Source organism: Caretta caretta, chromosome 8, assembly GCF_965140235.1.
Source record: "Caretta caretta isolate rCarCar2 chromosome 8, rCarCar1.hap1, whole genome shotgun sequence".
Classification (NCBI taxonomy): domain Eukaryota; kingdom Metazoa; phylum Chordata; order Testudines; family Cheloniidae; genus Caretta; species Caretta caretta.
In genome coordinates, this window is record NC_134213.1 from 82,077,671 (window position 1) to 82,099,016 (window position 21,346).

General features: G+C 41.9%; 1 protein-coding gene across 2 annotated transcripts in view; it reads right to left on the reverse strand.

The window, feature by feature from the left end:
* Positions 1-21,346, reverse strand: part of ADGRL2 (adhesion G protein-coupled receptor L2) — a 492,078-nt gene that overhangs the window by 381,341 nt on the left and 89,391 nt on the right. For both annotated transcript variants that reach the window (XM_048860984.2, XM_075131687.1), the window contains exon 2: positions 3,631-3,702. The gene's annotated coding sequence lies outside the window, so the exon portion shown is untranslated. The remainder of the gene's footprint in view (positions 1-3,630; positions 3,703-21,346) is intronic.

The following is a 21,346-nucleotide window of genomic DNA, read 5'->3' on the forward strand; positions in this document are numbered from 1 at the left end:
TCCTTTCATAGCACCTCCAGGAAAGAGTGCCCTGACAACAGGATAGCCTCTCCCTGAACTCCCCATTATCCAGCAATATGCTGGGAATATTTTAACAAGGGGCTCCCTCAAAAATTATCCACCTTCGCCTATGATAAACCCCAGGTACCAGGGTGTGTGTTCTCACACACACAGGGATAAGACACTGGGGAAGCTCTATATTTGCTTCCCCAATCACTTTCACCTAGGATGGAGGCAACACCACTTGATAAACAAACACATCTGATGAAGTGAGCTGTAGCTCACGAAAGCTCATGCTCAAATAAATTGGTTAGTCTCTAAGGTGCCACAAGTCCTCCTTTTCTTTTTGCGAATACAGACTAACACGGCTGTTCCTCTGAAACACATTGTGTGGTTTATGCTGGAAGTGTCTACAATTTGTTCCTGAATTTATTTTTCTGATTATAACTATGTGCTGTATTGTTGGAATAAACTGTCTCACTTGAAAGAGGATGGAAAAGACCGAAAAGGTGGAAAAGACTGAAGGAGATTCTGGGACGTTTTCCCCTTCTCCCATGAAAATGATTGGGATAAAGCTGCCATTTTGGCACAATGTGGTTCACTGCAAGAACAAACAAACAAACAAAAAGGTGCTCTTCAGTTAAAGTCTAGAGGACTAAGTCTGACCAGAATAGAGTTGCTGTATTTCAGGTTCCCAAAAAGAGGACCCTGCAGGGGATGGTGGGGGGGGGGGGAAGGGCGGGAGCTGGAGGGGGTACCTGTGGCAGGGGTTGGAAGCAGTGTTGCTCCCTGTCATGGTGGCAAGGCAGTTGGCGCAAGCCCAGGACACAGCGACAGCCATCAGTCAGCACCTCCCTGTGGGACCCACTCCCCAGCCTGGGTGGGTGGAATCTGGCAGCTGTGGCTGCAGGGCAATGGACCAATCAGCTGCCAATGCAGAGGAGGGACCAATCTGGAAGCAGCCAATCAGTGTTCTTTCTCAGCTGCAGCCATCTGGTCCGAAAAAAATCCTGAACATTGTCTATTATTTGAAAAATCCACCTGGACAGAGGCTCAAAAATGAGGCAATGTCCAGGAACACCTGGACATATGGTAACCCTTGGCCAGAATATGTAGCTAAGAAGAGTCCATACCCTGAAGAGCTTACTATGTGTACGTACAGCACCTAGCATCAGGGGCTCCTGATCCTGGATGGGACTTCTAGGTGCTACCATAATGCAAATAATATGTAACAATAATAATAACTTAGCAGTGTCCAAAGCAGGGATGATTTGCATTAACTGCAGGCATTCCAAGACTCCTTTCAATTTGGTGGCAGATATGTATTTCATTAAACTATGTAGATATACCTCTTTCTAAATAATCACCATATGGAACCTCCAGTATGGAACCAGGCAAGGCACTGGTATAACATGTGGTGTATCCAATTCCTATGCTTTTTCTCAGCTGAGGTTACGGTTGCAATATTCACTCTAAAACCATGGTGAATAGCAATAGTTTCCATGCTTTGTTGTTTTTAATTCGTTGTGTCTTTCAGGAACCAGGAGATGAGCTGAATGAAAGCCACCATAGGGGAGCTTGTGGTATTAGGCCATCCTGCTGATCAACTAAAATAATAAGTTATCATATGCTTTATCTCAGTGACAATGCTATCGGATTATAGTATTGTTCCTTGTTTTACTAGCAAAGCATAATTGTGTATGATAGGGGCTCTCCATGGACCATTGGAACAGATAAAGAACATTAAGAGGGACTTGGAAGCTGGGAGGAGAAGCAGTCATGGGAAGATCTTTTTTTCTGTTTTGCAGAATGAAAAAGTTGGAGAACAACTAGCATTCCCCTTCATCATCATGTCATATGTCTGCATGTTCTTTATTTAGAAAGGAGAATGTGAACCACCTCATTACAAATTCAGCTGAAGCCTGCATTCTCAGTCCTTCTGACCCCAACCTCTACCTTATTGTCTTTTTTACATCATGTCTAAAATTAGCTTGACATCTCTTTCTTTTATCTATTTTGGGAGACACCTCCACATTTTTGGTTGCCAAAATAACAATTAATCATAATAGTACACAGTGCATTAATGTTTCTGGTATTAATGCAATTTGTTAAGAAGACTCTCTCTTTCTAAACATAGAACCTAATTATTTAGAGTATTTTTTCTCCATTTTAGAGAATTTGGCACCTGTAGATAAAAAAAGATCAGTCTCCATGTATAGTCAGTCCTTAAACCTCTAGTGGCTGAGGAGGAGTTCATTGTGGTGATGTTTTTTTCTATTTGTATATTTTAGGTTGACACCTACCTGCTATGGCCTGGAGATTGCCCACAAGCTTATTTCATTTCACTGCTACATTCCATCAGATGGATTACCACTGCACTCATATAAAATTTGAGCCAATGGCCTATCCATGGAAGACACAATGCCCCAACCACCCAAGCTGTTTAGTCCCTCCCTTAAATAGCATTTTCCAATGCATTAAATAGCATTTTCCAATCTCCCTTCAGCTGTAACATTTACTTGCCTTGCTCTCATGGAGATAAATGTTTAGGGTAATATTTTTGTTAAAGGATGCAGATTTCCCAAATGAAGTAAACATGCAAAAGATAAATTTGTTGCAGAAAATCTAGAAGTACCCAGAGTCAAAGATGAAAGACCACGAGCTGACTGAAATTGTTGACAAGCAACAGTGTAATAAGAGCATCGCAATGGTGGAAGAATTAGATTGAAATATGCACAGTAAAATGCTTGCATACACAGATGGATTTAAGCTCCTGTTCTACTATTTTTCTTACTAAAAATATAGCCACAGTATTAGAAATAAGGTAATTAAAGAGGACTACTAGGAGAGATGGTAAAGGGAGACTTTCAAACAAACAAAAAAACAAACCTTCATAACAACTGAGGTAGTCCCCTGACGCAGAAATAGGTACATGCAGAACAGACATAAGCAAGAAGCTCAATTGTTGGGCAAACTCTGGCAAATAAAGAACACTGTTCAACTCAGTACGATCATCATCCAAGTAGGATGGAAGCAGGGAAAGGGTTTATTAGCAACCCCTGAAAAGCTTTTCAAACTCACCTGGCACTCTTGTCAGCCCCTTGACTCTATGTGCCAAATGACACTTGCCTCGCTCTCAAAAGGCAGCATAATTTTTAATTGCTATCCTTAGTGCACTTAAAGCAATGTCAGCAGTCACCCCACTCCGTTGCCTTATGCTTCACACCACCTGGGGCTGGCACAAATCCCTTCAGTTGGCAAGGCACTGTGACTTTCTTTTCCCTTGCAGCTGTTTTGTGAAGAGTACAATGATTTATATTGTCTCCTTGAAGTGCTCAAGTGGCTGCATGTGATGCTGCTGTCTAGGGATTGGAACTTGGGGTCCTGAGCTTGCCTGCAGCCTCAGGGGGTGACAGGAAGACCACACTGAAGAATAGGGGTGGGAGTTGGAGAAAGAAGACCTAATTGAGCTCCATCTAATCCAGAAATAGCATTGAAGTTGAGAGGGAGCCATGACCATCTCTCCTTGGCCAGAAAGGCTTTGAGGAAGGGATAACGGAGCAGGGTTGAGGAAGAGATTTAAATGAAGTTCCCCATAATATTACTTAGAAGCTTTTACGGATCACTTACCCAGGCTTAGACTCCATAGCGCTCAGCACCAGATGAGGAGATGTCCCAAGAGTTGAGTTCTGCCACCTACAGCTGAAAACAAAAACAAACGAACAAACAAAAAGCCATTAGTTGGTTTAAAAATGCAACAGCAAACAAACATTAACAGGATTTAAAATAAACATGGTAAGTTCAATTACATCCCTAGCCACAGTGAATAGTTTGATCTATATGTATCTGACAGAGGGAAGGACATGGGGGATTCTTCTTCTTGGTTAGTGAAGCTTGAGGAGAGCCAGAAGGATCTCGCAGACAAGGAAGGAAGGAAGGAAAAGGTGGCTGAATGATTTCAGGAGCTGAGCAGCGTGACAGAGCAGGTGGAGAGCTGCTGCTAGCCCACCTAACTCAGGGAGGGGGTTAATTAAAAAATCAATTTGCAATCTTCTGTAATTAGTTTGAAGAGAACCATCATTGCCACCTGCTTGTATTGATTGTGACAATACAGGTTAACCACTGGAAAGCTGCCACCACCATTTTACAAGTGCATTTCTTTCTTCATCTGGAGGGTAGTCTGCTGCCTTTGGAGCTTGAAGGAGGAGGTCTGAACTCTTCCCCTAGCATCTGCTCCTTCCATAAGCAGAGATCCAGTGGAAAAAGCAAAGGGTTGTTTTGATTTGCAAGTCATTGCTTTCTTTCATGTCTTTTTTTTTTGAGTTGGCATTTGCTCCTCTGACTGGAACAGGCACTCAACATATTAGGGCAAAACTTTATCCTTTTGTTTCCCACCTCTGGCTGGTGTTATACCTCTGTTCTTTCTGAAATACACATCACATTTCTCTTACATCTCAAACTGGTGGCCAAGGTAACTGCAGATGAATCAAAAGTGACTTAGTTCACAAGTTATTAGAAACTGTCTCATCATCTTGTTAAATTCTGGCCAAATCCTGCTCTGTTATGTTAGCCAAAATCTGAAGACGTTCCATTTAAGTCAAGAGTGCTGAATCTTTAACTAATGTAAGCCAACATAGTAATATTGCAGCCAACAGTGCAGTTTACACCAGCTGGGGATCTGGTCCTGGAATCAACAGAGCTATTCCCTGGGTGTAAACAAGAACAGAACATTGCCCTCCATCTCACTATGTGCGCCTGTCTGGCCCTGCTTCCCCCTGTCTTTCTCCATCCTCATCCCTGGCTTCCTTGACTGATGGGAACACCCAGACCATCCCTCTGCTAAATGAAGGAGGCAAGTATTTCTTACTCACTTTTATTCACCTTTAGCAATGTGTATTTTATTTGTGATCCTGTGTGTCTATTATTTGTTGTTCTTTAAGCAGTTTGTGTGTGTTTGAGAACCAGGACATGTTTTACACATTTACAATCTGATCAAAAACAGTTCAAGAGTAGAAAAAGGCAAGCTGGAAATAAAAGAAAATTTCAGCCATGATAGTTTGGAAAAGTTTGGTTGGCTGACCCAGTGGCTAACTTAACCCATAACATTTTATTCCCATGTCAGTCATTCCTTGGTTAGGAGAAAAGGCCTAATTTCACTTTATATGGATCCCTGCTGCTGAACTAGCAGTAGCTCGGGTCTCAAGAATTCCCATCCAGCCTAACTTGGCCAAGAAAACATTCCACTAAGCGGCGATCTAACATCTGATTTTCTTCTCCTTGAATGATATATAAAGGTAATTTAACCCTCTTTCTTAATTTTTAAAAAATCTGGTTTTATAGTTCACAACCCAAGTATTAATAAGGGGGAAGTGTAGGCCGTGGACAGGACACATGACCAGGAGACAGAAAACCTGGTTTTCTTCTCAGTTCTGCCACTGAATCACTGGGTTGCCTTGGGCAAGAGACTTAACCTTCCCAGGCATTGGTTCCTAAAGGGATAAAATGGGGATAAAGACACCACCCTCTCTGAAGTGCTTTGAGATCCTCAGTGCTAAGTAATATTACTACGAGGCTGGGGCTATACTGTGTTTTTTGAAAGTGAAAACTGTGTATTTTAATCCCAGAAGAAGCATGTTTTCAGCTTAGAATTCAACTTTATTTACAACTGAACCCTGATGACAACATCATTTATTTACTTAACAACAATTCTGCATTAGGCACCATGAGGGTGATTCATTGTCTGTTACATTTATCAGTATAGTACAGTGAAAGAGGAGTTGAACTGCTGCTCAGATACATCAGCAATGCAAGCTGCAGTCTAATAATGTGGTAAATGCTGCCCTCTGGCTCAGGTTGGCAATGGTCTCTTATTTAAAAAAAGGACCATTTTGTATTAAACAGGGCAGGGGTTGGGGGTTCAACAGCTGTCAGAACTCTCCTTAGAATTTAATTTAAAAGGCTAACTGCTCAAAGCATATAGGGTTAGAAAACAACATGAACGTGCGTTCAGGGAATAGTCATATTACATATAGTAATATATATATATATATATATATATATATATATATATATATATATATTTCCAAATATCCATAAAGAATGGGAAGTACTCATTTTAATATAGCTTTATCTTGAACAGGATGAGTAAAGGATTCACGTCCGCATTAAGTTAAAAATTTTACAGGATTTTCCTTTGACGATTCTAGAAGGCATACAACTTATTTCTGTATATAATTTTACAGTTTTAGACAACATATAATATGATAAAATAAAGTTACAATGTGGCACATAAATCCAAACACTGGAGGATAAAACTAGTTCATAGCATCACTGCACTGAAAGCTTCCAATGAGAACGTTTGCACATCTGTGGACACACAGCAGCTTGCCAGAGTGGTAAAGACTAAGCTGTAATTATTCTTCTTAGGAAATTGTAGCTTTTAAAAAATTATTTAGGTGACCAGCAAGAGAGTCTCCGAGCAAAGGAAGAGAATATAATGATTTCTTGTCCTCATGCTCCTAAAAATTTTGACAAGTTTCAGAGTAGCAGCTGTGTTAGTCTGTAACCATAAAAAGAAAAGGAGTACTTGTGGCACCTTAGAGACTAACAAATTTTTGTTAGTCTCTAAGACACCACAAGTACTCCTTTTCTTTTTTCTAGAAATTTTGGCCCTTTTTTCTTATAAAATTTGGGCCTTATTTTACATTGTACTGCACCCATAGGTGGTCATTGCACTCATTTTGCACTGGTGTAAAAGTACTACCATTGTGATATGGTAACATTTTACAGCCACTTTACACTGGGGTGAAGGACTATAAAAGGTTGAAGGCAATGGAAAATCCAGCCCTGTGACTTCAAGTCTTAAAGTCCATCTTCTTAAAATAGAAGCAGGAAGAGAGACTGTCTGCTTTGCATTAGAGGAGGATGCACACAATGTATTGAACACAAGGGCAGTATTTCTCCTGGGAATATTTCAAATTTAGGTAAAAGGGCAGTAGCCTTTTTCTGTAATTCCAGAGAAAAGTTCAATTGACTTTAGGAAAAAGGTTCAGAGCAGATTAGAGGATGACCATCTCAGAATCAAATTGCAAATAGGAAAGAGTCATTGATAGGGCTTTTAGTTCACTGATCCTGTGCTCTGACATAAAAGTAATTAAAAAACAACTCTAACAGGTGAAAAGAACAAAGAAATTTAACTGAAAATTTCAAAGGAAGAATTTTTAGAGGCTATGAATTCAATACTCAAGTTCAAAGGACCTAATGGGATGTGGTCAGGAGAGCTCAGAAGCTAAATACTCTGTGCAACCTTATCATGTGCTTCCAGCAGCACCTGCAGCGGCAATTGGCACTCAGACAATGAACACTAAGAATCCTTCAAAATGTGAAAAGTTGAGGCAAACTGAAAATCTTTTAGCCTAAGCATCTGTCTCTATGACAAAAGGCAAATGTTACACTAATTCCATAATACTGTAGATAAAAGGAGGTAGAAGAGGGTTTAACATGTCTTACTGTAAAATACCTCCAATTAATTCTTATTATCCCTCTTTATTAAAAGAGGAAATCTATTCAAGTTAACACCAGACATCCCTGGTGGCTGCATTAGGCCTCGAATTGGCCAGAGACAGAGGAGGTAGATGTAGAAACATCCTTCGCTGCACAGAGCAGGCCTTAACCTGGGTCCAGCTGAGTCTTCTGCACAGAGCTCCCAGGAAGTGTGTGGCTGTGGGCCATTTAGGTGCTACACCGTTAGATGCTAACATGGATTCCAAGGGGGCGAGCATCTGCCTTGAGGTGGCCATGTAATTAGAGCTGACTACAGGATGACAATTCCATTCCATTTTGTAGCAACTGTTTGAGGGTTCTAAATGTTTTTATTGTACAGTGGAATGAAAACAAAACCTTTCAAACATTTTTGCACAAAAGGGATTACATCAAAATGTCCCTTTTTGAATTGAAACAGAAGGGGTGTGGGTAGCCTGGTGGTTAAGGTTGTGGGAGATCCAGATCCAAGTCCTTGCTCTGCCTGGCTCAGAGTGATCAGTGTTGAAAAACTTTGCTCTAAAAGAGGCAGCATAGAGACTAAAAGAAAAGGAGTACGTGTAGCACCTTAGAGACTAACCAATTTATTTGAGCATGAGCTTTCGTGAGCTACAGCTCACGAAAGCTCATGCTCAAATAAATTGGTTAGTCTCTAAGGTGCTACAAGTACTCCTTTTCTTTTTGCGAATACGGACTAACACGGCTGTTACTCTGAAATCAGCATAGAGACTGAAACCTGGGTGTCCCCAATCCTAGGCCAGTGCAGTAACCACCAGGCTATAGAGTGAGCCGCTCTCAAAATGGATACAGCTACATGAAGTGTTTTGATTTTGACAAAAGAGTTTGTTTCAACTTGGTCTACACATAATGCTTATATCACTGCCTTCCTTTCCCAAGGGCAGTCACAGGTGTGGCAATGAATGGAGTGGGAGGAAAAAGACACACCTGCAAGCTGTCTGTGTATATAAGTACAGGAACTGCTTTTGTCTCCCACCCTCATAATTATACAGGTGTTACTACAGTCCTATGGATGTCCCAGCTGGTGAAAGATATGTACAGTGCTGCTCCCTGACTCCTGCAAGCAGGCACATAAACTTCCATTAATAAAACAGGTCACCTTGACTCCCTTTACACATCATGCTGAGCTTCTTCAGGCTTACAAGCCATTGGAAGAACTGGGGCTAGGACTGGACCCCTTGTTATGTTAAGTTGATTAACTGTTGCCTTGCCTTACTTTATATATCGATTTTTTAGAAAGGTTAGTGGGAAGAGCAGTTGTAAAAGAGAGTCAGCACTTTTCCCACCACCCCTGGCCTCGGCTCTCCCACCATTAAACTGAAAATCCATTGCACAGCAGTAAGTGTACAACAAAATTTGTGAACCCTGCAACTGATTCAAAAGGAACAATCAATTAAATAGAAAACTTTCTAGTATGTGTTTCTATTTCCTTTAATAAGAAACTAGCTAGCTCAGCAGCCATTCTAAACATTCTTCAGTGTACATTAATGGGATCCACCCATCTTAATCTGCCTGCAGGAAATGAAGTTAAAAAAGAAAAAGAATCTAAAGAAAGAAGCACTTCCTAATTGTCTAGACTCTACACTACCACTTACGTCACTCAACGGTATGAATAAGCCAACTCCCCTGAGCAACATAAGTTACATGGACCTAAGTGCTGGTGTGGACAGCACTATGTCGGCGGGAGAACCTCTCCCGCCGACATAGCTACTACCGCTTCTTGGGAGGTGCAATCATTAAGTCGAAGGGAGAGCTCTCGTCTGTCGGCTTAAAGCGGTTACACTAGAGAATTTACAGTGATGCAGCTGCAAGCTCTGGTGATTTTGGAGGCTGCAAACATCCATCTCACTTCCAGTGAATCTTTTGATGGAGGCCCTGACAGCTTCTTTTGCTCACAATGCCAACAAACTGATTGGACATTAGAATTCTCTGATGGCCACTTGTCCTGGTTGATGTAGCCTGGAAAAGAACTGTAATTCAGTCTAACAGACATCATGCAACATTACTGCTGATCTGGGGAAGATGGGATATTGGTGAACAACTTTCAGTAAGGATGTTCACCACCTGAGCACAAAGCTCGGGAACCCCTCTCCTCCCACCAACTCATGCTTTCAGCGCTTAGTCTTGATTCTTTCTGGGAGGTGAAAAGACGCACATACAAAACATAACCCAACCAGTCAATTCCAAAGTCCTTTTTGCAATTGATAACTCATTTGTTACCCTGGAAAAAGACTTTATAATTGAATATCAGAAAATCTACATTGTAATCTAGCTATTACTTCATGGGCCAGAAGAGGTAAGCAAAACACGTTTCCACTTTGTTTTGTCTTCATGCTTGGACATTTTCCTCTCACATGTATTAGTGACCATGCTGGTATTAAATGGCTTTTTTCCATTTGATGGTTAGAAAGTCTTTCTAAGCAATTTTCTAATAATAGTTTAAAAATAATATTCCCAAATGTAAATAATGAATAGCAAATTAGTTGGGGAGGAATTAAAAGCCTGGCCTCTCCTAATGGTTATAACCAAAGAGTGCAATTACCAGTACATTTTGTATGTAAACCTGTCTCTAGCCTCGTGAAATCCCCGAATCTGACACACAAAAAACAGAGCTCTCTCATTGCCATGGCTGGGTATCTTACTATCTGATATGAACTGTAGCTGTTAGAGTGGTGAACTGGAGATGTTATTTTATAGCTATAGAGAGAACTTTAATTTTCAAATCTGTGTTCCAGGAAAAGAGAACCCCCCCCAGGTGAAGTCTTCATTAATTCATTGAGCGACACTGTTCCATAAGAGGGTGTTTGCTCCAATTCTTAACAGAAGGTAGGGGACACTTTGTAGAGCACCCAAGTGTTTAATGGTAGACCTTGTGGCCTCTTCAGCTAATTTTTATGTTTTAGGTTTTTGTATCAAATTTAAAGAACTCAACCCTCAGGCAAGGTCCAAAGGTTTATTCTGAAATGGGAACAAGATCTTTGAAAAGCTCTCTCATGTACCCCGTGGAAATTAGAAAAAGGAAATTAAAACGATCAACTGAAGTGAAGGAAAACTGAAGCTAATCGTGTAAATTTAAAATGCAGCTAAGTATGTGCCAGTGTCTGAACTTGAGAATGAGATAATAGACAGCATGCTAATGAAGACAGCAATTGGACTCAGAGAGCCATAGATGAGAAAGAGGGAGAAATGAAGAGTCACACACCTTTCTTTGCTGGGACATGATACCCATACTGGCCCTGTAGCCACTGGCTGGAATCAAGGACAAACTCCTTTCAGGGAGATGTTAAATACTAGCTGATAGCTAGCTGGGCTGAGAGAGAGAGAGAGAGAGAGAGAGAGAAGGAAAGTGGCAATAAATATAGTTTTCAGGCTACATAACATTCACCACAACTATGGCCATCCTTATGCCACTCTGGTTTAAGACTGGTTTAAAGGGGCAAGATCAGAATCAGATCTACACCTGGAGCCAACCTAGCTATGCTTTTCATAGTGTTTTAGTCTGGCTGCGTCTATATTCTCTTGAACAGCTATTTTGTTTGTGATTCTCTGTATTTTTGCCCTGAGCCAAATGGGCTTTGCTTTCACTTAAGACACTTGGCATTGCTTGCCTAGACTACCAGTGGGAATAGTCACTGCTGGCTGCCTTGGAGAGATGTAAACTGCCCTCTGATCTTGAGAGATAAAAGAATGAGGCAACAGGCATGAGCACCTAGGCAGCAGAAAGGGATTGTAAATATGCTGTGTCTGTGAGGAAGGTGACTACAGTCAAGTGCAGCCACAGGGAGTCTGACCTAAAGCCCACTGGAGTCATACAGTTTACTTCAGTAGACTCTGGATTAGACTAAGGTTATGTCTACACTGGCAGAGTTACAGCGCCAGCAGTTACAGCAGCGCTCAGAGAGCGCTGAAGGGAAACCGCTGTTATGTGTTCACACTGTCAGCTGCCTGCACAATAGTGTGTTCACACTTGAGGCACTTGCAGCGGTATTTGGAGCGGTGCACTCTGGGCAGCTATCCCACAGAGCATCTCTACCTCTTCTGCTGCTAAGAGTTGTGGGGAGGTGGAGGGGGTCGTGGGGCATCCTGGGTCCTGTCCCGGTGCCTTGTGACGCATTGCTTCACATCCCAGCAATCCCTTCCGTCTGCATTTGGCACCATCTTTCAATGGTTTTTGTATGCATGCTCTGTCTCTTGGATCTGCAGGAATGAATTCTGCAGTGTTGACCAGTATGCTGCTTGCTCTGACTAACACGCCAAGAGTGGCAATGGGGTTATTCCTTAAACTACAAAGGCAAGAGGAGTGTGACATTGATCTCACCATGCATAGTAGCTATGACACAAGATTGTTTCTGGCATTCACAGAGGCACTGACCACAGTGGAATGCCACTTTTGGGCTCAGGAAACAAGCACTGAATGGTGGGATCACATCGTCATGCACGTCTGGGATGACTAGCAGTAGCTGCAAAACTTTCGGGTGAGGAAAGCCACATTCATGGGACTGTGTGATGAGCTCTCCCCAGCTGTGCAGTGCAAGGACACGAGAATGAGAGCTGCCTTGCCATTGGAGAAGCACGTGGCAATTGCACTGTGGAAGCTGGCTACTCTGGGCTGCTACCGATCGGTCACTAACCAGTTCGGAATGGGAAAGTCGACCATTGGACTCGTGTTGATGGAAGTGTGCAGGGCCATTAATCACATTCTGCTCTGAAAGACCGTGACCCTGGGTAATGTGTGTGACATTGGGGATGGCTTCGCACAAATGGGCTTCTCTAACTGCAGAGGGGCGAAAGATGGCACACATATTCCAATTCTGGCACCAGACCACCTAGCTACTGAGTACATTAATCGGAAGGGATATTTCTCTATGGTTCTTCAGGTGCTTGTGGATCACTGTAGGTGTTTCACGGACGTTAATGCAGGCTGGTCCAGAAAGATGTATGACACACATATCTTTCAGGACACTGGCCTGTTCAGGAAGCTGCAAGCAGGGACTTTCTTCCTGGACCAGAATATCACCGTAGGGGAAGTTGAAATGATCCTGGGAGACCGCACCTACCCCTTAATGCCGTGGCTTATGAAGCCATACATGGGGAACCTTGACAGCAGGAAGGAGCAGTTCAACAACAGGCTGAGCAAGTGCAGAATGACTGCTGAATGTGCTTTTGGCCATTTAAAGGCCCGCTGGCGCTGCCTATATGGGAGGCTGGACCTGGCCGATGACAGTATTCCTATGCTGTACGCTCCATAATATTTGTGAAGGGAAGGGTGAAAGCTTCACTCAGGGCTGGAGTGCAGAGGCTCAGTGTCTGGAGGCTGAGTTTGAACAGCCAGAGACCAGGGCTATTATAGGGGTGCAGCATGGGGCTATAAGGATCAGGAATGCCTTGAGGCAGCAATTTGAAGCTGAAAGCCACTATTATTTGTTGCTATGCTCTCGAGTGCAGTGCTTGTAATGCTAGAAGGTGATTGTGATTGGTGCAGATGATGCAACATGAAGGTTTAAGAAAATTCCCTGTTGCTTTGCAGGGCTCTGTTTGTTTTCAGTTAAAATAATTAGGATTGTTTCAAACCAAACCAATTCTTTTATCGGCTGTAGTGTGTCCCAGTCATGGCCCTTTCTGTCATGCATTGTGAAATCTGTCCGTAGGTATCACAATTCCTGCAGCTGGAGCCCAGCTGGGACTGGACAGCCTCCTCTCCCCAAATGCTGATAAGGTCCAGCAGCTTGGCATTGATCCAACTGGGGGATCACCTGGTGCATGGAGCAGGTATGGCCACCTGGAAAGATGCGCTGAGATCACTACACGCATCACTGAGAAAACAGGAAGGGGACTTCCAAAATTCCAAAGGAATTTATGGGGTGGGGATGATGGTTGGTCACCTGAGGGGAGGGCAGTAGAGTTCAAACCCATGACCAGAGAGGCGAGAACAGGCATTGTAGGACACCTCCCGGAGGCCAACTGCAGCACTGTAATCGACCAGGCTGTCTACACTGGCACCGCGGTGCTGTACCCCCAACACAGAAAGCTCTACGCTTCTCGTTGGGTTGGGTTTTTTTACAGTGCTGCACTGTTTTTTACAGTTTCTGCACACTAAGGGGCTTGGCAGTGTGTATACCTCGGGAGTTACAACACTGAAAGCTGCTGTACTGCGCAGAGACTTGCCAGTGTAGACAAGGTCTGAGAGAGAGCTAAGAGATCTGAGGGCTGAAAGGCTTGGCTATGCACATCTATACTGTAAAACCCCTATGAGGATTTTCCTTACCATGACCCAAATCTTTTTATTGCAGGTCACTAACTAAGGGCTTGATCCTGAATGACCTCAAATCCCATTGACTTCAAGAGGCATAATTTCTGCAGCAACCTTAAAACTGATGCAGCCATGCAGATACAACAGTTTGGATTGCCTGGTTGTCTGAGCTGTGTCGGTGCAGGACTAGAGAGGAAAAAGAGAATAAAAGTGGTTTAAGACAGTTAAGCTTTGTCATGCTTGGGACAGAGTGCAGACTGGTTCTATCACTGTGAAAATCAGATCAGCCTGAAGTCTGGTCTATATTATGTCCAGCTGCCAATGACCCAGGGGACCATTTCAGCTCCTAGAATCAGCCAGATGCATTGGGGTTCCTTGCTATGCTTCTTTTCCCTACTTATGCCTATGTGCCTGAGGCCTGGAGGATGAGTGGCACAGGAGTCACTACATTGGCCCTCTACCAGCTGAAAATGAATTCTCGGGGAGCTAGTTAAGCCAGTTTTTTGCTGCCTTGCACCACTGGCTGATAACTTTATAGTCCAAAATAGATTGTTTCAGTTTCAGAACCATCTTGTGAGAAGCTGTTGAATTCCTTCAGTTACTAAGCTTAACAGGAACATTCTCGGACAGAAAAGTGTTAGAAAAAGAAGCTAGCACTCTGCCTGCCTTAGGGACTGATCATAATGTAGCTGTATGCTTGGGAAAGTCTTACCTGTGGATTACCTGGAAGTTTCCCCCAATGACCAAGTCTGTTTTCCCTCCTGCTTTTTTTTTTTTTTTTTAAAGAAAAAATATATATCCCTGAGAAACTGTTTGCAGCATGAACAGAGAATAAATCAACAACAACAGAAAACCAAGAACTCGATTGCTTCTCTCTACTTCTGCAAAAAACCATAAAGGCTCAATTGTCCTCTTAGGACTCTTTGGGAAGTCTTAACAAAAGTCTCTAACAAGAAACTAAATGAAAGACTAGGGATTTAGCAGCAAGGCAGATCTATCATAGACAAATCATATGGAACATTCTTTCCTTATGATTGTGTCTATAATAGGGCCAGACTCTGATCCCCTTAATCATGTTGAATAGTATTTCACTCCCTGAATGGCTCCACCGAAGCCACCGGGATAACTTGTGGAATAAGATCTGATGGACAGTTATCAGAAGATACCAGAATCTGACCCATTGGGATTAAAATTTTGGAAAGTTAATTACAAATATAACTTTAATTTTAAATTAAAGGTGACTTGCAAAGGAAAAAAGAGGATTGTGTGTGATTTGTTTCTTCATGATATCCAGGGAGCCTGAAAATTTTTGGTTATTTAAATTTTTTTCCTACTTGGATTTTTACACTAGAAATTCATGTCTCATCTATGCTGGAAGACTCAGAAGATTGGGGATGTACTAGGTTTTATGATATCACAATTATCAAGGATGTGAAACCTGATTAGCTGGTGCCAGGTCTACACTACAAGTTTTTTCAAGGGTGTCAGTCAGATTGTATGTTAAAAAATACAATCCCCGCTTGAGATAGCTGGGCAGCAAAAACTCCTCGTGTAGATGCAATTATACTGGCAAAACTGTGCTTTGGGTAGTATAGTTTATTTGACAGGGGGAGGAGAGAGAGGGTGGTGTTTCAAATAAGCAATTCTAGCAAACGCACAGTTTTGCTGGTATAAACCGTGTGCACCATACGCATGGCATAGCTATCCTGGAAAATGTTCCTGGCCCGAGAGGGGAAATGATTTTTTTTCAGACATTTTTTTTTTACAAATGATTTCCATTGCAGAGTTAACTCAGGGTCTTACTTGGGTGCTGTCCTTAAACCCCCTCCTATCCACACACACAAAACCCCACACTTGAGTTTGGTGGCACTTTAAATCCACAGCAGCTGGCATGGCTGGGGTGCAGACCAGAGCTCAGACATCACTTTCACTCAGACTGGTAACCCACCCACTTTGCAGAGAGGACTCAGGCTAAATCACTCAAGTACTGATAGTCCTCCAGTGCTTTCCCCATAATTCCCCATGTGCTCAGAAGGACAAACAAGTTCTACCACAATTCACTGGGAAGAAAGATGTGGTTTTGGGATTTCATTATAAGCCCCCACTTTTTAAGGTGTCCATGGGCCAACATTTCATGAGACTCTCACCACCATCCGCTTGACTGGGGAAGCCTACAGTAGTTCTCAGATTGCCATGCTTGACCAATTGTCAATTAAACCTTCCTCAGCTGGTTTCTCATTATGCACCTGCATTTTGTTTGGCAGGGATTGTCCCCGTACTGCCAACGCTTCCCTTCATGCTTGAAAGCCAAAGTACCTCAGCATCTGTTGTGCATATGCAGAGCTTTGTGGGGTAGTTCACTTCTGAAACCCAGAGGAAGTCAATCCCAAGCATGAGTCAGGCACCCCAAAATCATGAGATTGTTTTAAAAATCATAACATTAAAGAACACTCAACATTTTGAGCTCCTGATTTTTAAGCCTTCAGGGTCATGTTTTTAACATTTTGTCTACCACCATGAGGGTTAGAAACTTACATGCAAATCCATTTTCATTTTTAATAAAAGTAATCACATGACTCCAGGAGAAGAAGCTTTAAGAAAAAACAAATCTCGTAAGACTGAGATTAACATTACAAGAGTTGATGAACTATAGGGACACAAACAGGTGCTTATACATCAGGAACTAGCTGAGGCTTAGGGTCTAAATTGTGGATCGAGAGGAAGGGAAAAGAAAAGTTGACAGAGTATAGGAGGGGTGGGCAAGGGGAGTGAAGACGTTAGAGGGAACTAAAAAGGGAGAGAAAAAATCAAAATTAGATTCAATATACTTTGCTCTCATCCCATTTCTCTACCCCAACCCAAAAAAACCTGTTTCCTGGATGGCCTCGGTAGACTGCCACAGAAATCTGTGTTGGGCTGCAGAGTAACCAGTTTTTACTTTGTTCTTTTCCCAATGGGTGAGAAGGTTGTTATTTTTTAAATGGTAAGAATGAAGTAAAAATAGAACTTCATGGCTGCTTCTTCTTAGAAGTCTCTAAATATTCAGAGAGGCTCACAAATTGTGTCCACTTTTTCACTCCTGTAAAGCCATTTCCCTCCTATGTTTATTTAAATACTCTGCCATTAAAATAAAAATTAAAATAAACAAAACAAAAGGATACTAATGGGTAGATTGTGAACCCCTTGCTCTCATTGGTAAGCAGCTACCAGAAGTAGGGAGGTTCAAAGCAGAAGCTAACCCTTCCTCTTTTCTTCAACATAGTGTGTTTCCATATTGCTGGGGTCACAGATCAAGGTAGGCTGTTAGGTACCATATGGACAATAGAACTAAGGAACAGCAGGGAAAATTACAAACAATTGGTTATATTCTGCCTTCATTACATTCATGCAACCCCACTGACATTAGTGGGGTTGTCTGGTGTAATTTCTCCTGAGGGCAGAATATGGTTCAGTGGGTTTAGATCAGTTTGAATTTCTTTGCTTTTGTCACATCTCAGTTTTTGGTGATTTGTTTTTCAGTTTTCCTATAAACAGCACTAAGCAATCAGTGTTTGTGCCACATTTCACAGAAACTGCTGCCTTCCTGTCTGCAAAGTAAACCCAAGAATGCCTATTGTGTTAGCCAATGTTTCTTCCTCAGCCAAATTTTTCATTTTCTGGACAAAAATGGTCTGGAGCAAATTAAACATAGATATGGATACTACAGTAGTCAGACCCAACCCTGAAGTGCTTTGAGATCTACTGATTAAAAGTGCTGCATCAGAACTAGGTATTATTATGGTTATTACTACTTACGTGAGTAGTCCCACTGATTTCAGTGGAACGAGGGGGGGGACAGCTTTTTGAAAGCAGAGAGCATTCACACATTAACCTGTCTGCTTCTTGTTCAGAGAAATAGTGCAAACAGTGTTCTTTAATTGAGATAGACAATCTGGCTAAAAACAGAAGGGTGTGCTTTTTCCTTCCTCCTGTATACACAGATTTATTTTTAAAGGAATTAAGAGTAATATACTGGAATTAGTGACCCTTTTAAAAGCAGAGCTAAGACTGAGTAGATCCTCTTTGGAAAACAGGAAATGAAATTGGGTGAAAATAATTTCAAGACCTGCTTTACTTTCAGAGAGCACAAAGGGTGTGTCTAAGCCTAATTTATGGACACAAATATAAATAAGTTGCTTTTCTTTTACTTTATAACAACATTTCAGTTAGTAGCAGCATGCCAAGATCGTTTGCTATTGTTTTTAGAGGGCTGTGATCCGTTCTGGAGTATTTGGGAGTTCAAGTGTTGTATAATTACACAAAGCAGGGCCTAAGCAAGAATATCCTGTTTTGCTTCCTGTACACTCATAGGGTGGTTCATCTGAATCCTTGACAACATCTAGCTCCATGAAGAAAACATTAAGACTCCTTGCTGATAGCTGCTTTTCACCTAGTGCTCCTCAGCAGTTGGGCTGTTTAGTCACCAAGTGTAAGCAGACAATCACCCTATTGTTTACTTTCTAGTCAGAAGGAGCGTTCCTGCTTTTCTTCACTCTGTATGGCCTCCATAATCCTAACAGTCATGTTCACTCAGCAGTAAATCTAAATATATGCTTCCCAAAGGAGTTTCAAATCCATGACATAGATTAGCATCACCGTGGCTTGACACGATCTGTGACAGATTCCACAGTAATTAACATTTTAAATCAGTCAGTACTGCCATTATTCGATGAGGAATCATTCTGCTCCCCAAATAGTGAGAAATTAACAATAAATTTAAAGTGCAAAGCACTATTATTATTATAATAAGTTGAATAGGCTGTGGTGAACAATGTATCATTCAGAAGCTCTCTGTCAGAAATGCTTCATCTCATTACCTATCACCATGTCTTAAAAAAAAAAAAAAGAGGGAGACTCAACTGTGTGATGGTGAATCAGGAAACTTCACAAACATTCAAGGAACACACATGCCACTACAAATTAACCATTAGCACTGCATGGTATTCATTCTTTCTGTCACACACTGTGGGAAGCATGCCTTATTAGCATGGGAGCATGGAGCAATAGTATCTCACTCTACTTAACATTCACTTACCTTGGGGGAAAAAAAAAAAGCACACAAGCACAGTCTTAAAACAAAAATAGAAACCTAACCCCCAAAACACTGCAGTTCTGTTCCCTTCCACATTTAATCCCAGGATTAAAAATTACAAAATGAAATTTTACGGCCTTTTCTTTCTCTTCTTCCCTTTCGCTGTAATGCTTATAATTGAATGTGGGGTTTGCATTTTTAATCAGCCCTAATAATAAACAAGACAGTGATAACAATTGCTGCTCCCCCTTTAGTTTTGAATTTCAATAGTACCCAGGACACTGGGGAACCTTCCTGGATCCCAGATGTCAAGTTACATGGTCTGCCCTACTATTTTCATAGTGGCAGGCGGTTTCTTGTTAAATTTCAAGGGATTTGAATGGCCATCCTGGAGTCACCACTTCTCACTCAGACAAGTTGTGACTAACCCTCATCCTATTGCCCCGATTCTCCAAAACCAATTCCCTTTGACCTAATTGTTTCTTTGTAAAACACACTTGGGTTATTTTTTAAAAATCTCTTGTTAAAATGTCCTGCACAAATCCTTACGAAATCTATATTCAGTATCAGTGTTCCTGCTGGAGTCCTGTGCGGTCTATAAAATGTCTAGTGAGGGGCCCACTTCCCATACCTGCCCTACTTGCATGCTGTTTTATTTAAGAATCAAGAGTACATTTTACAACCACTTTGCCATGTTAAAAAAAAACCAACAACCCCCAAAAACATAAAAGTGACTTTCTGGGGGACAGGACCACTTATGTTTTGTTTCACTAACTTCTTTCAAAATACACTTGTAAAATAAAAAGTTATAAATCCCAAACAATTTAGTAAAAGCTAATGTAGCAGTAAACCAGAGCCTTCCACGGACCTAAAGGCAGAGCTGGTGTTTTAAACCTCTGTTGCTTTAACCTATGTATTTAAAAAAATAAAAAAGAAAAGAAAATCTACATGACTCAGTGTAACCCAACACCATGGATTCGCAATGCAACTAGATAACATGGAAATGTATTTTGTTTTTGACTCCAGCATAATTATTTCAAAAAGCAACAGCCAAAGTTTTGCTGGTAACTAGCAGATAAAGTTAAACATTGCATAAGAGATTCAGGCCAGCTCAATGGCCTAGATATGCAGCATGAAGTATCACTAAGTGGAGCCAGATTTAAGGCAAATCACAACCCTCAATAATCACCCCCCTCCTGTGTATTATTATTAAATGTATCTATTGTGGCAGCATTCAAAAGCTCTAAATGAGAATCAGAGCCACATTGTGGTGGACAGTGTACAAATACAGATAACAGATAATCCCCTACCCTAAAGGGCTTAAAGATTTACCCCTTTGCCCCGGCCCTGTTGTGCATGGGTTGGTAATGGAGGGGCCTTTCACATAAGAGTGCATCTTATGGGTTTGGGGGGATCTCACCGCCATTCCTCTTTGTGAAAATTGGACCCTTCACCTTCTCCAGAGCACCGATGCCTGTGTTCAGGCAGGCTGGGATCAATCTCAGAGGAGGTGTGGAAGACCCTGCGAAGCTATGATGGGGAGTGGCAGTGAAGGCCTCCTCCCTGACACACATACACAGAGTCCTCAGTTCCCTGCCTCCCCAAAGCAGTAGGTTTCAGAATTAACCCATTAATATCAATGTGATAGTTCACTCATCTCAGAGGTTTAGTTTCAGGCTGTCAGCCGATTCAGGCAGATATCATGTGACCTTAGGAAATGGGACCTTACCATAGGTGTACAGTGCTCTGCCTCCAAGCAAGAGTCCTGGATTCCAGGTCTAGTTCTGCTTCCTGAGCTGTGTGGGCAGTTACCATCATGGAGGTGATGGACTCAACTCCAATTGTTATCTCTGGATCCCTGTACAGCAACACCGGCTGGCTAACCCAGAGGTGCAATAACAGATACTCTAGCATATTGAAGTGACAGAGTGATATGAGACATGCATGGGGGGAGGCAGAGGTTAGATAAGGGTGCAGAAAAAGGCTTTCACATCAAAGTGGAGATTTGACTTTGAACTTTCCCCTCTTCTGATGTCTAGGTCATTGATTTCTTGACCTGACCAGATTGCCTTCTCATCTGGGAACCCCCCCAACTTATGAGAGGTTGTATCACAAGGGGTAGAACCAGATGACAGTTTTGTAGACATGGGGAAGTTAGATCCATTCACTGGAGGAGGCAATAGAAAGTTGGGCTATTTTAGTCCATACTGCAATCCTCTGACATAGCTAGCATTCAGATGAAGCATATTGTATTCTGAAAGCATGTCAAGTCTGGCAGCCAAAAATTGCCTTTCGTGTAAGAGGAAGAGTTTTAAAAAGTCCTCATTCACATGAGTTAGTCAATAGAAAGTGTTTACTCTAAAAGACTTGTTGACATATTGCTATGGGCACATTTTTTCTTTTATTTTTTTTAAATAAAAGCATAGTTAGGGCAATGTAGCTGGAACAAGCATTGTTAAGTACTTGTC